Below are 16,040 nucleotides of genomic sequence, written 5' to 3' on the forward strand. Positions count from 1 at the left end.
AAACTTCTGACAGAAATGAAATGAAGACAGTATGAGAGATGAAGCTTCTATTTCACTATCTGCTTCTCTAGAGATGAATGACTCTTTTGTATTGTAACATGTTGGTCAGACATAAAATTAGGACTGATGCCCACTACAACACTTTGGAAAGTATTTCAGCAACAAGATGTACATAGCTAACACTACATAGACATTCAACTTCCACTGAAATAAACATGCAAAATGAATGTGCTTTCATTCTCATCAACTTCTACGTATCCTGCTCCCAGCACCACATTTCTATCCCTGTCATGTAATGCTGGTATACTCTTAGGCAGATCACCTTCTTCCTGTTTCCCCTTTAGACTTATTTTCTGTTTTTTATCTCTTCAGGGTTATGCTCTTTGTAAATGTGGGTTGTACTGAGGGTTAACTCAATGACGGCTAACTGGAGCCCAAGTTGTTCCCAAAAGCTCCCTACCTAGGAGCCCATAGATGAAGAGAATTTAATAGAACCACAAGGAAGGTTTGAATTCCATAAGGACCTTCACAGAATTCTACTGAGAGGTGTGTTAACATGATTAAATAGGTATGGAGAGGAAGGAGGGTGGAAGAGATGGGGAATTAAACAGCTCTGCCAAATGCTCTGTTTTTGCCCCGTAATCACACAACTCAGCGTATCAACTAGCTGGATGAATTGCTTGTTCACTCCTACACAGCCTCTGAAGAAATACCTAAATCACGTTTTTTACTTATAACAGCAACATGGTTAAAATGGTTTTATTCCATATTTATCCCATAGGGTTTGATAGTAATGGCATACCTTCAGCACGTGGGTGAAACAGTGGGTGCTGCAGAAGTAAATGAAGGACATTTGCCTAGTTCATAAGTTCATAAGTTCATAAGGTTGGAAAGGACCTATAAGATCATCTAGTCCAACCATCCTCCTATCACTATCTCTACCCAACTACTAAATTAAATCCTTTAGCACCTCATCTAAACGCTTCTTGAACAGCGCTAGGGATGGTGCCTCAACCACCTCCCTAGGCAGGCCATTCCAGTGCCTGACCACTCTTTCAGAAAAGAAATGCTTCCTCAGGTCTAATCTAAATCTTCGCCGGCGTAACTTGTGGCCATTCCCTCTCGTCCTGTCGTTATTTATCAGGGAGAAGAGGCCCACCCCCTCCTCACCACAACCCCCCTTCAGGAAGTGGTAGAGTGCAAAAGTGCCTAGCTTTATCCATGGAAACTTACACTGAAATCTAAAAGTTAATGAGCACTATGTTCAGACTATTGGGTTGTATCTGCCCTGGTAATATCTCTGTAAGCTCAAAACCTCCAGGGCCATGATCAGCACCAGGACTCTCGCTGTTAGTATTGCAAAGTACTGTTAATCACTGGTGGTACATGCAAGTGAGAGCAGGTGACATGTCATAGTTAATTAATGCTGCTCAGATCAGTGGCCACAAGCATGTCCTTAGTCCACCAAGATGGTCAAACTACTTAATTTTCTGGCTAAAACTCATAATGTGTCACCTGCAGTGGCTTAGTTTTGTTTAGGTTGGGCATTGCCATAGGTTTGGAATGGATATCCTGTGGGTCTGAGGAATTTAGCAAGTTGAAATCCAGTGGCCTGTGCTCTCCCAATTGAATGTCCTGACAAAGCCTGGATCTGACGCAGTGTCTGCTTCATGCTGAATCCATGTTCCTTTAGGAAAGAAAAGTGGGCAATGGGTATTTAGGGAGCCAAGAGACTAGCTGCAGGGAATCTGCTAGAGTAGTTTAGAAAAGATATTGCCCCCAGCCACCCTCACGGAACAACCAGAAGACACAAAGGAGCAGATCTGAGAGGGAGCTTAATAATACCCCAACAGAAGAGCCCCCAGACATCTGTCCTTTAACACTGGAGTCCCATCACACCTGTTGCCTGAACTATTAATTTCAACTTCCCTTCCAGCTTCCTCGGACTTGTTCCTTTGGAAGCGCAGACATGAAGTCACTTCACCACACTGAAACATGAAATTCTGGCAAGTCTTGTTCTTGCCTGTCAGAGGTCTCTAATGTTAGAATAGGTGTTTAGATAACAGTGCTGAAAGTCTGTTTTGTAGCTTAGCAAATCAGCCATGAGATAAGTGATAAAATTTGGCAAAAAAGAGACATGCCTGCCTTCAGTTCAATCTAGAAGACCATTCCTGCTTTTTCATTACCACCAGTGAATCTGCAGCTATGCTGGATGCTAATCCCACCCTGCTGCTTTCCTTAGCAGCCAGCCACAATTCCTATTCACTGCCTTTCTCCAGTTCACTGGCCCAGAACTCCCAACAATTCCTCCCTTGCTGGCCACATCTGGGCAGCAGATAAATAGCAGTTCCCAGCTCCCAAGCCCCGGTGCCTTCCCGGACCACACCACAGTAGTGTATTAGCTCATAACAGGGGCAGGCACCATCCCCTGAACGTCACTGCCAAGGAGGAAAGGCTTGGGGCTCAGATAAAGCTACTTTTTCCAAGTGATGGGATCACTTAAATTGAAAATCTTCTCTCCCGGCAGCTCAATATTCTGAAACATTCAGTGCATTACAAATTATGTCATCATCACTGGATTAGTGATGCATTTGCATTATGTTACCAAAGCTTATATTAATAACCATGTATAAACCAATTAACAAAACCCAAATCTCACAGCACAGACTATGGACTGGCATCTGTCAAAGCTCAGGATCTCATGGGATCCCTGACCAGAACTCATAAATATATTGTGAGTGCCAGACTTTGAAGGGGATGATGCCATCAACAGCTATTGGGTTTTTAATTCCTTAGTTGAAACAGGAAGACCAGCTTTCTTGCTTTAATCACTCTCTAATCAATAACAAACGTGATTTATTGTTTCTTCCACACAGTCTGTTTAGCAAAATACTGCTCTAAGTTAAAAACAATACAATCATAGAGACTAATGACAACAGAGGAAAAGAAATTGTAAGAAGTGGATGAGGAAAGAGATTTCAGCTGCTACTTGCAATGTAATGGGGGGTTTATGGGGGATTTTAAAAGACAAGCCATTTTAAATTGGACCCTGACCTACATGGGAACATAGTGAAATCATGAGAGGATGAGGCAGTCATTTTTCTCATTTTAAGTAGATTATAAGAGGCTGCGTGCTCTGAAGCATGGGCATGTGCGGTGCAACCATGTGATGGCAAGAAACATTCACAGCCTGAAATAGGTGCAACAATTTCAGAAGAAATAAAGATGAGACAGTGAACTGGGACAAGAGATTTACAGCCAGAACATAAGGGTAGAAAGCATCACATCTTGGAAACAAGCGGAAACAAGGTGCAGATTTAACTTAAACTGATTAGTTTACCAAACTAAATAACGAATGTAAAAATAATATCAACAAATATCCTCACTGCTTTTGCACAAAAAAAAAATGCTATATTTATATTTAGCTGATCTGACAGTCTTCACCAGTTCAGCTACTGAGTTTTCTAAACTGGGTACAGTTTCGACCCAAAGAGGACTGAAGTTGCTAGGCCATACCTCTCTTGTGCTGCCTTTGCCATTCTGCAACATTTTGCCTCAACAGTGTTCTTACCTGCAGTTAAACGAAGTTTCCCACTTTCTCATTTGGGGTTTCATGCGTGTAATGAGTCCATGTGAAGTATAGCAGGAGAGGCGACGTTTTTAAATTCTCCTTAAAGAAAAGCCTTGCTGACAGCACAAGCTGTGAGGACTTTGTTCCGCAGTAAACTCAAGGCAACTGCAATCCCATCTCCAGCAATTTAGTAAAGAATGGACAGAGCCCGAAGGCATTACCACTGGGGTAATGTATGTGGCCTGGGCAAAGTGACATCAGTGACAACTATATGCTATAGTTCATGCTCTCATGAGAGATGATGACCCTAAATTCAGTGCAGCTACCTCAGGCAAGAGTCTAGGGTAGGACCCCATGCAGCTGTAACAATTGTGTTCAGACAACAGCATACCAGAGGTGTATTAGCTTACAGGTATTTTATTTCCCACTGACATACAGATGATCTGTGATAACTTGTCATGTTTGTCTTGAGCTTCATTTTAATGAAGGACAATCATGGCTTGCTCATGCTTTGATAAACAGTGCTGGCTGCCAGAAGAGGCAAGCTAACCATTGTGCATCTCTTCATGATGCAGTACGTGTATCAAGTGTGGGGAAAATGAGGCAAAGTTTTCTTAATTGGCCTGCACTGAACAGTGTGTATATATGAAGGCTCAAAGGTTTCAGGCAAGACAGCCTGAGGCAGAGGGATCTGCAGGGAACAGTGAGAGCCCCATGGGGACAGCTGAGTGTTCCAGCTTGTCACACCATGAGATGTCAGCAAGGGCAATCAGAAGGGCTAACTCAAATTCACTCCTGGAACCACCCTGGACTGGGCAATAAGCTGGTATTGTAATGTGCTGGCATCTTAACTACCAAAGAAAAGTCAGCAAAAGTTATTCTGAAGGTTTCTAAAAATCTAGTTTAATTCACGTGGATTTTGTCCAGAACCAGAACAATTACTGTAATCTTGAAGCTCTTCCTTTATTTTTACTCATGACAAAGCAAGCAAACAAAAAACAATATTTATTTATTTATTTTAAAAAACTTGCCATTGTCATTGGCATGGATTTAGCTGAGGAAAAACATTAAGTAAAAATTAAAATGGAGCTGCTCCTGACTATCTAGTTACTTTGAAACATACTGTTCATTCAGCTTTTGTCTTAGTAAACAATCAGCAAATTATTTTATGCTTTGTACACATCGTATTCTAAAGCATGCTCATAAAAATGTAGTTACAGGACAGTGCTTTTCAGGAAAACAAAGTCCCAAAGTCTGAAAAGGGGAAAGAGCTCTTCTCAGTATTCACAACTAGACAAAAAAAGAAAAAAAGGAGAAAAGAATAATAGCAATTAAAAAAGTAAGTCCCTACACTGCATGACCTTCACACAACACATTTCTGTTTATAAACACATTTTCTATTTCATGTGACCAAGTGTAGTTTCTAGCTGCCCGCTCCAAATGGCTGATGGAACTTTTGGCTGTGTTTTAAGCAGAGGGGATGACCTGCAGAGCTCAGGATGGGTGGTACTTTGACAAGCCTATCCACATCACCCTCAGGAAGAGACTGTGACTCTTTTTGAACAATGGAATGGAAGGCAGGGACGGAATTCCTCCCTGCTGCTCTGAACATCGTGCTGCATATTGTGCTCACAGGGCAACACTGACTTCACCAGGGGGATGCTGCTTCCTTCTGTTATTACAACGTCTCAAAAAAGGGAGCAAATATACAATCTTTTCTGTGCATCCTGTGATTATTTTCCTATGGAAAGAACTTAAGGAACCAAGTCAGAGCAGCAAGATGTGTAGAAGGGGACAGTTCTGTTTGAAATAAGGTAAAATATCATTTTGCAGAGAACTTGTAGTGCCAATATTGGTGCATCCTGCATGTTCAAAGCACATAATAGTTCCTGAATAGCTGAAATTCCATTCCCCTAGTGGGAAGACGATATTAGCTCCTAAAAGAAACAAGTGTGTATAAATTAAAAACTTACTTTACTCACTGCTACTATGCAAAATTAGTGTATTCAGATCCTGCAGGAGCCAAACAGGCAGCTGTCCAGTCCGTTTCATGCAGGGTGGTTCTGTGATTAGTTACAGCATGCACGAGAATGGGAGAGAGGCGGGGGGAAAATCATTGTTCATACCCTGGATTAAATATCTAGACAGGAAGCATGCGCTGGAATTACATCAGAGCAGACCAGCCGCGTGCGCGAAGTCACTAAACAAATCTGCATCTTGCCCTAAGCTCTAGTAAATCTACTGGACTACTGCTTGTTATTGTTTCCCCCTCCCGAACACAGCCCACCCCCTCTGCCTGCTCACAGACAGCTGGTGTGACGCAGGATTTTAAATCTCATGGTTTTTGTGCCAGGCCTTTCCTGACTCCGAGGTTACAGGCTGAAACACTCGGATTACTGTTTAACAAGCCTAAACATGGGGGTGAAAAAATCACCACACAAAGCCATAGTGTTCCCTTTCCAACATGATGTTCCTTCCTCATTCCCAACCCCCCACACCTCCCAGTAACCCCCTCCTTGAGCACACTGATAGCTTTCAGGAATGATTCAAGGCTTTGGGGGACATGGCCCCGAGCAAGGAGGGAGGGGTAACCACTGTCCTGACTGTGCCTCCTCATTAACAGACCGGTTATTAAATGTCAGCTGTAGGAAAAGGCAACATTTCATCTTCTTGTGAACTGCCAGCACTCTTCCTCCGGGCGTTCCCCCACTGTGCTCCTCCAGAACAGTGTATGAGAGAGGGGAGCAGGCTGAACAGCGTTGTGCCCAGGAGACAGCCCACAGCGGCCTGTTTGGAGGAGTGTTCCCATGGAGGGGTTTTTAGGGCTGAGTGTGATGAGCGATGCCCAACTGCAGCTCAGAGCATGGGAGTTGCTCAAAACAGCAGGGAGAATTTTTGGAAATGAAATGGACTGGGGGACAGATGAGAGGAGTCTTTGAACACACACTGATAATGGAGGATGTCGTGTGAGATGTGTACTGATTAAGGCCCTACTCCCTGCTGCTGCTAGCCATCTCCCAAGCATCTCAATGCTGCAGCAGCTGCGAGAAGGGGGTCTTCAGAAGACCCAGAGTTTAAGATATATTTAAGTAAGCAAATCCTCCAGCCCTTTCCATGTGCCAGGTGCTGCAGTTCTATCAGCTTAAAACCTTAGTTCTTAAAACCTTGTCTGTTTTAAGGGTGGAGTCAAGTTCCCTGCCTCCATGAGGTAAAGGCAATGCAAAATGCTATTTGATGTTCCACAGATTTTAAGGCTAGGTGGGACTATTATGAGAATTTACTCTGAGTTATTCAGCAAATTTTGCGTAACTCCAGAATTTGATTTTTTTCTGTTTGCAAAGAGATATCTTCACTACCTTTGAGCTAAGTAGAAAGAGGTCCTACAGAGATCAGTGAGCATTTACATGAAAGCCTCTCTCTGCAAAGCACTTCATAGACGCTCTCCATACAACGTGAATGACTTCATCTACACACCAGTCAAACTGTACCCAAAGCTGTAGGCTCCTTGCATCTGGAGCACAAGTGTGAATAGGGGAAAAGAAAGATTGCCCAGACAAAGCCAATGAGAATGAGAGAATTTGGACTGATGTTACATCAAGAACATGGCAAAAATATCACTCAGTTCTCCAGTCCTATAAAAAAGCAGTGGCAATGTGAAGAAGGGACCCTCATTCACCTAAACAAAGTCATGCTCTGAACACAACACACAAGCAGTGTTTTCTGCACTAATAGCTAGCAGTATTCTTGCAACACACAGGCTTTTCTTCATGTTCTCCCATTAAAATTTTAGTGAGGTAAAAAACTTTAGTGCTAGAAATTGGACAGCATTTTAAATGCTTTTAAAGGCAGCCCTTATTCCTGTGATTTTCATCAGTACTCCTACATCACTTGCGTACATATTGTGTAATAAACTATTTTAAGCTATGTGTAAATAAATCTAACAAATTACATCAAGGGGCTTGAATTGCACACAGGACCAATCTCTTTTCTTCTCATAACCCTTTTTCTATTCTTTTAAGATCTCTCATTCTCCTCACCATCCTTTCTGAGTCACTATGTTCTTACATATACACTCTCCCAGTTCTTCCCAGCCAGCCTCAACCCCCACAGCTTCCTCTTTCACTTTTCCAGCAAATCCGAAAAAGAAAAGGAAAAAAAAGAAAAAAAAAAGAACTCTTCCATCTGATGTAGCTGTTACTGATGTACCAGTATGTGTATAGGAGGATATTTAAATTGTGTATGCAGCCTCTTTACTTAGCAGAAACCAGTAACTGCTTGCAGCTAGTGAATCGTGGAAAAACAGCTGCTCCACAGGAGGCATGGGAGGAAGTGTGATCTGAGCATCATTTACAGCAACCATTGGAACTGTACAGCCTTGCAAGGGAGTTTATGCTCTACTTCAACTCCTTTGCCCTTAGATGCTTGCTTCAGTTTGGTCTCCCTGCAAGGACTCCCTGAGTGTCACAGCTATAGCTACAGGGCTCTGAACAGTCTTAGCTGTTAAAATGGCACAGATCTTACATTTAATTTGTGCTAATCTTGGTGTTGAAATGAGATCTGCACCAAGCCAGGATTCATACTACAGATGGATACTGTGCAATTTTCCGTCTTGGCTTGGAGTTTTGTGCACAAATAGTATCTGTCCCCAGGAGTGTAAGAAATCACTTCTAAAGTGATGACATAGACCTACTAATAGCCATTTAAGTGTCATATTAATAAAAAAACAACTCCACAGCGTGACAGATATGGAAGAAAAGCATGAAACTTATCATAGAAGTCTACATGCATCTAAATAAACTGTCTCCTACGAGTCTAAACGCATCTTAATAAATAAGTAATCTGCAACTCTCTCTCCAAGAAAGATCTGGACAATCCTTACATGCCTGGCCTACAAAATCTTCTCCATACAATGTCACCAATTGCTAGGCATGAAGGTCCTCTGACAGAAGATGAGGTAGTCTACAGAGACATGAAATGGGTACCTTGGCAAAGAGAGAACTGTGTATCTTTCAATCCCCTTCATTAAAACCAGAAAGCTGTGGCTCCCTGAGGGCGCTGCAAGAAGAGTCTTGGGTAGAAAAATTCAAACATCCCCAACATGGACATGACCAATTGCTGAGAGGAATCCTGGTTCCACCAAAGTCAATCAGTTGAGGTTAAGCTTATAACCAGCTTCACCAGCTTCTGAGCTGCACTTTTTGCAGCTTTTTCAATATTCAAAACAAATGTTGACAAATTTTGGCTGAGCCTTGGGCAGTATGGAATCTGATCGAGGAAGGCCCACTGCTCAGCTATAATACAAATTTAAACACAAATTTGGGCTTAACACTTTTGGGGAAAATTCTATCCTGTCACAGGGCTAATGACTTTTCTCAAGCCACAAATTACTTTAAAAAACTAAAGAAAAAACAACAAATTCTTCAAAGATCATGAACTGGATTCTAATTTCACCCCTGCGAAAGGATGGATATCAATGGAGTCATTCTTCCCAGTATTAGCAGCACAGTTCATGAGATCAAAAACAGCCTTATGAATCCAAACAAGCCCTTCTAGAAAACCTCTGGTGTACCCAAATCCCCAGTGGTTTGAGAGCAAATCACATCTGTAGAGGTATGCTTCACAAATGCTATAGTGTTTTAATGGGTCAGCCCTAACACATGTACCTCAATCATCCCTCAGAGCCAGATAGTTTCTATATTTTTAAGGGACAGAAGCGATTTTTTGATGGAACAAGACAAGAGAATGGAAAGGGAGTATCTCATGAATTGCAGTAAGAAAGGGAAACACAGTTTTTAAAAATCCTTTCAAGGGCTCAGTTCGGTTTAATATAGTGTCTGAATCCTCCAAAAGCTGGCAGATTAGGAGATGAGCTGGCCTCACAGCCTTTAAAACATATAAACATGCAGAGGATTTTTCAGTGCCATCTTCCATTGAGTTTTATTTCTTTATGTATGCACTCCTATTCCACCAAGACATTTTTAAAAAAGAATTCCAGAAAGACTTGTAATTTCCCTTTGAGTTAAGGTTTAAATTCATCTTCCCTGAAATAACTTTTTTCATATTCTTGTTTCTTATGCAGGATTGCACGCTTTATAGCAGTGATATTTGAAAAGCACTGCATTTAAATTACAAAGGGAGCCCCTTTCTTCTACAGCAGGCTATGGTCTTCTTTTTATGACTGCTGAAATAAATAATTGCTTTTGAGGCTGTAGTTATGATTCATTTGTACTACCTCTAGGAGAATAAAAGCTTTTTTTTACGATTATTGTAAAAACTAGAGTGTATATTATTTTTTAGACAACATTTCAGCATTAAACATGAAGTCTTCTCTCTTTTGTTACCTACAGGATTCATTTATTGATTTAAGATTCAAATAAAAGTCACTGGATGGAACAAAGTAATTGAAGGACTGTGGCAAAATTTTTCAGTTTACTGAATTACTACACCTTCACTTTTTAATTCTCTTCTTCTGAAGTTGCTATTTTCCTATTTTTTATCGTGTATTTTTTTCCTCTCTTTTCAGTCATTAGCTGTCAGCATTTCTTTCAAGGCCTATACTACAGATAGTATAAAATAAGCTGTTGTGGGTCAATTTAATCATCACACATGGAGAGAAAGATACTGTAGACCAACCAGACCCCAACAAACTTTACAACTAGCTAAGTCACGCACACCAAAGGAGTGGCTCACTCCCATTAGCAATCTGTAGGCCCACATTAGAGCACAGCCTTCGCCAGCACACACCCAGCAACCATTTTCTGACCAGAGAGACCTTTTCAGTCCTCCCAGGAAGCATGAAAGCTAAATGTCACCCATTCCTGCCTCCACCTTCTGTTCCCTGAACATGCCCATCTCTACTTTCAGTGGCAACTTGAGATACATGAGAGAAGTCAAATACAGGCTTAAGAGGCCTATAGAGAAGTTTCTTGACATGGTTCTCTGACAAATAATCCCTGTCTGTGCTCATCAAGAAAACCGAACTAGGAACAGGGCAGCAGCATCTGTTTTGAAATAGGATTGAAGGTAGCTCAGTCCTGCTTCCAAGTGAACAGGGCTTCAGTTTAAACGACTCTCAGACTGACTCTCAGAAGGTTCAGGAAGACTAAAACCAAGACCAAAGACAGCAGGAGTGCCTCTTTCACCTCCGGAAAGGAATTAGCATATTCATATTTTCCACTTGCAAGCTGACTAATTTACACATTTACTAACAAAGCGGCGCTTTCTGAAGGGCTTTTTAAACCTGTACTATCTGTTGCCAGCTCAAATATTTGGGGACAAAGCCCACTGTGTGGGGAGCACCACTGGAACTGAAGGGAGTTTTCTGTTTTCCTGTTTATGATAGCTACATTAATGAAAATGAAGCAGATCGGGGTTCTGTCACTGGGAGAACCAGCTGTTCTGCATGTGACATTTTTTCATGTAAGAAAACCTAAAAATGCTGTGGAGCAAATACAGATAAGACAGGGAAACAGATAACCAAGCAGCGGCTCAGCAGCATTTTGCCAAACTGTCTTCAGTCATTGAGGCTCCGTGTTTTCCCAGTGAAATTAGTTGCATTACCATAAATCTGAATTTCAGTCTTCCAGTAACATTTGCATTTGGACCTCTTCACCATCAGAGAGGGAGTTAAGGAAATGCCCTATGCGCTGAAATATCATTCCAGATCTTTAGCAAAACCAAGAACTTTCCAAGTTCCCTCATTTATGCGTGTTCCTATTTTCCAGATTTTTTAGACCAATTTTACATTGACAGGTTTGAGCAGGACAGCCTGAAAGATGAGATCGAAGTCAAGCATCACATTTGAGTAACAGTTCAGAGATGACTGCTGTTTGTAGTTTCGTCTTTGGCAGCAAGAGGAAGCACTACACTGAGAATGAAGGGATTTATTATGAATTTAGCAATTTAACATTATAATCCCAGCTATCAGAAAGAAAGCTCAAGTACATTTCGTCTCTTTCCCTCTGAATTGCAGGGGCACCAGCAGATCCTGGTTATGCTGTAATAACTAGAAATAAGCTTTTTTTTTTTTTCCTCCTGCAAAAAACAACCAAAAATTAAGCTGAAAATATTTCCAAGCTGGGACTTTAGTTCTTTAGCTGCCCTACACTAGCACAGCTCAGCTGAAGCTCTTTGGATATGTGCCCCTGCATTCTTAACTACCATCAGACACAACATAATCCTAGTATTGAAAAGAGCTCAGGTGTTTTCTCTGTCTGAGGAGTTGGAAGGTAACCTAGGCCACTGCACAGGGCTTTAAGAACCCTAAGTAGCAACTGAGAATTTGCAGTCCCACAGCTGGGAGTCCAAGTGCTAAAACAAGAACATCCCAACACAGCCACCGCTGTTCATTGCTTCCTGGTGAAATCGTAAGCAGTCGTGCAGTTGTATTTTGAAATTGGGTCTTCAAGCTCTGCCACAAATAGAGCTTCATAATGTGCCCAGATAAACTTGATAAACTTGATGGATGCTTTGAAGGAGAAGAGATCCTGTGCATAACAGAATTGAGTTATTGGCAATTGTAGACAAGTGCAGGGCAGACTTGTAAGTAACTCTTCCGTATAGAGTGTCCAAGCCTAGAGCTGGTTAAGACAAGTCTGAAGTAAAGGCAGCCTTCTGGAGTGGATCCATGGGGTGAGGAAGACAGAACGTGGCCCTTACTGAAGTGCAAGAAACTCAAGTCCCTTTTGCTGGCAGAAGAAATTACTGAGAGCCATAAACAAGCAATCAGCACATCCTTCAGGAACACTTTCCCTTGCAGACTGAGCTTGCCTGTTTTCATGGTTGAACACTGCCAGAGAATAATAGGAAGCTGTTCAAAGGCAGACTCCCTGTGAGATCACAAATGGACATCCCTGCAGCCGTACAGCAGCCAAGAAACAAAAAAGATCTGCTCATTAATTAAAAACATGCTTAGGAGGAGGAGTGTGCAGATGCTCCTCAGGCAGCCAGGAGGGGAAGCCCCTGGGCAAGGCACATTTTCTTGCTGTCTGCAGACGCCACAGAAAGGCAGTGTTTGAACTGATGCAGGACAAGTGCAAGTGGAGTCAGAAGACCCCAGGGGCTGTCCCAGCACAAGGACAGGGAGCCATGGGCCAGCCCTCCCCTGTCAGGACTTAATGCCCTCTCACCCTCAGACATTAGAGCATATACACCTTTCTCCACAATTTTTCTGCTCATTCCCCTATATTTCACAATTTGGTTTCTCCTGCCCTCACTCCCAGGCAGGAGTGGGGATGGGATTAGGGAGCTTGGAGGTGCTGCCACAGGAGAAAACAGAATTTTCACGAAATAGCTTGTCAGCATGTTTCATATTGCAGCTCTGCAGGCTCTCTGTTCTTACTACCAACATCTGAGATACCCCAGAAGGGACAGGAAGCTGCTCCAGCCTGGTTCATTTACGATGACAATGAAACTCAGAAGCAGGTCTATTCCTGGCAGGACGATGCTACAGGGAAATCTGGTGTATTCATTCCAAGGAAAGACAAGGCTGACAGCTGCACGTCCAGCACAGGCACACATTTTGCTTGAGTGAGGTCCTACAAAAAGAGCTCTGGAATAAACTCCTTGTTCGTGCTGTGGTGCGACATGAAAGGTCAAGGCAGTCAGAAGTGAACGGGCAAGATTTTCCCCAGGGAGTTTCAAATACCTCTGGCGTTAACTTTGCCCAAGAAACAACTTATTCAGAAATGCTTCACGAATCTTTACTAAAAATAAAACACTTAAGTAATTGTGATCTGTGATTAAACCTGAATTAATATCTAATAGGGCATGTATAAAAGTTGACATTTGTTACTTAGATGTCTCATTCAAGACACCCAGGAATTTTGCTACAGATGAGTTACTGTCCAATGAAGCAATTTGTCACACTGCCTTAAACCTGAAGGTTTAATTAAGCCACTGCAGGCTCAGTGACTTCTGTACATCGCTGCTTATAATCATTAAGTCATGAATATGTATATGTCAAGTAAAAATATTTTGGAAAAATTATGCCATTGGTATTTTAGCTCTTGCTTAGACAGCAGAAAGAATCTGTATACAGCCCAAGAACCACTGCTTCATTCAAACAAGACAACCAGACTGCCCTAACCCAGAAACTGTGTACTGGAGAGATGCATAATGAAACCAAGAAGGAAATCTTTCCAGTCCACTCCACAGGCAAATTCAATATCTTGTCTGGCGCTTACAGCAACTTATGACTCATGTTGCAGACACCTGGCTTCAGCCTCTCAAAGCCTGCCTTCTGTACATTGTCCAAAAGGCTTCTCATTCCTTGAAAATATGCACCCAAAGGCCAACCAACCTGAGGGACAGAACTGTACCAGGCATATGGCAAGAGAGCTATTGCCAGAATTGTTTAAGCAAAAAACTCTGGTTTGTGGAGTCTGAAAAGAGCCTCAGCTAAACCATCCCTTTGCAGCCCTTGGGTTTCCATTCCCTTTTCAACTACGCAGGCTGAGACAGAGGGTGGGGGGGAATTAAAAGACCCCCTGGAAACGCTAGGTACTGAAAGAGGCAGTGAAATGGGATGCTGGTTTCTCCTCATAGTCACTGGGAGCACACATCAGCTAGCACTGGGAGGACAGGGAGGAAGGTATCAGCCTCACATCAGATGAAGTCGTATCAAGGAGATGACAAAGCCAACACTGAGCACCTGGGACTGTTCATATCATCACGGCCCTTCTCGGTGCAGGAGCAGTGGCAGGATGCAATAACTTGTTGGGTCCCTGCCTGCTGCAGCCTACAGGTCACCGGCAGCGATGCTGCCCCTGACTGCCTGCTTAGCACTGCTCTGGCAGCACTGCTGAGCCTTGCAAGCAGTTCCTGCATCACACAACTGTCAGCGCACCAGAGGCAGGGAGTGATGTCTCCTCAAGTAGTATTTGATCTCTGCAGAATGAAGTGCCCTGTTTACGAGGTTTCAGAGATGGCTGCGCAAATTGGCTCAATTCTTCTTGCACATACTAACGTGAATAAGAAAGGACAAGAAAAATCATGAAGTATGATGCCAAACCTCAGTCTGCAACCAGTTTGTGCATGCATATAATGACCGGAGATGGAAAATCCGCAGTCTCTAATTAGAGCAAAACCCATTTCAGTTCTCATCATCAAGAATTCTGCACAAAATCTCTTTCTTTAAGTAAAGAAATCACGAAACTCGGAGAGAAAAAGTGTGGCTGTTGCATACGGTGCTGACACAGAGGGCTGTACTTGAGAAACAGCCTGAAGTTTAGTTACTGCAAATGTAGAATAAGTCCTGCAGTTATGCCAAGTCTCCCAAAGGTGGAACAGCCTGGAGTTTGACAGATAACATGCAGTCACTGCTTTGTACGGAAGGCAGGAGAGATCCTGAACCACAAAGCTGCTAAGGAATTATCTACAAAACTTCAGGTGTGATCCAAATCAGCATGCTGCTAAGCTCTGTATTAGAAATGCAAGGACTCCTGATGCTACAGCATGGCACAGACTCGAAAATAAGAGGGTTTGTTTTGTGTGGCTGTTCTGCTGTTCTGTTTGGAAGGCTTACAAGACAGCTGTCATCCACTATGATGAAGTTCCTTCACAAAACAGGCTTCCTGGAGTGACTCCGTAAAGGAAATACATATTCATGAACGTCTTTTAGTCTGCTTGGAGTCCTACAGAAGTTTTGGATCTGCTTTACAAAATATGCCGTCACTGCTCACACCAAACAACACTCAGAGCAACTCCAGTTTAACTGGGAACCCTTTGTTGTCCGTTTTTAGCCTGCTCCTCCCAGTTCTGCTCTTTCCTATCCTACTTGTTCCCCCACCCCATACCCTGAGGGCTGAAATGTTAATAACTCTAACATGTGAGACTAAAGGGAAAATAATAATAACACAGTTCTGAACACAGGGAGGGATGCAGCTTAATATGGCAATGTTCCCCTTGGGCTGGGCCAAAAACTGATGGGCAAATAAAAGCTCTGCAGCCAATAGTAGCTCTTATTGCCAGCAGAGAGCATTTTGCATACTGTGACTCTGAAAAAGATGCCAGACATTAACTCTAAATAAGCTACACAAGCTCTACAGCCTGTAAACTTCCACTTTTCTACAGTTCCAAGTTCTTCTGTAAGCATAGGAAGCAGTGTCCCACCGTTTCAAGACAAGTCTGGCTTAACAACAAAAGTATAAATTAATCAAAACAGTCTAATCAGTGGAACATGCTGCTGTCACCAGTGCTGTTGGAAATCTCTTCCAATTGTGATTTCTCTGCCTATTTTGTCTTTATTAACTGCATCAGTGCCGGAAATGGTGTACACATACAGGGGAAAAAAAAAAAAGTCTTTCTGTAGGTTGCAGCTCACAGTAAGATTACTGGAATCAGAGGACCCAATTAGGTTCCATTCAGGCAGTAGCAAAACTTTTCCAGTGCAGCAGCTGAAGTAATTAGCATCTCACAAACTGCCGCTAACTTACGGAGCCTCATTAATGACATTTCTACATTCCCACTG

The 16,040-nt window shown here is 42.5% G+C and overlaps 1 protein-coding gene across 3 annotated transcripts in view; it reads right to left on the minus strand.

Moving 5' to 3' along the window:
• PDE1C (phosphodiesterase 1C) overlaps window positions 1–16,040 on the minus strand; it is a 268,813-nt gene that overhangs the window by 148,243 nt on the left and 104,530 nt on the right. The gene's annotated exons all lie outside the window — the stretch shown is intronic.

Source organism: Cyrtonyx montezumae, unplaced genomic scaffold (genome assembly GCF_038088225.1).
Source record: "Cyrtonyx montezumae isolate F1298 unplaced genomic scaffold, pur_monq_1.0 scaffold_8, whole genome shotgun sequence".
Lineage (NCBI taxonomy): Eukaryota > Metazoa > Chordata > Aves > Galliformes > Odontophoridae > Cyrtonyx > Cyrtonyx montezumae.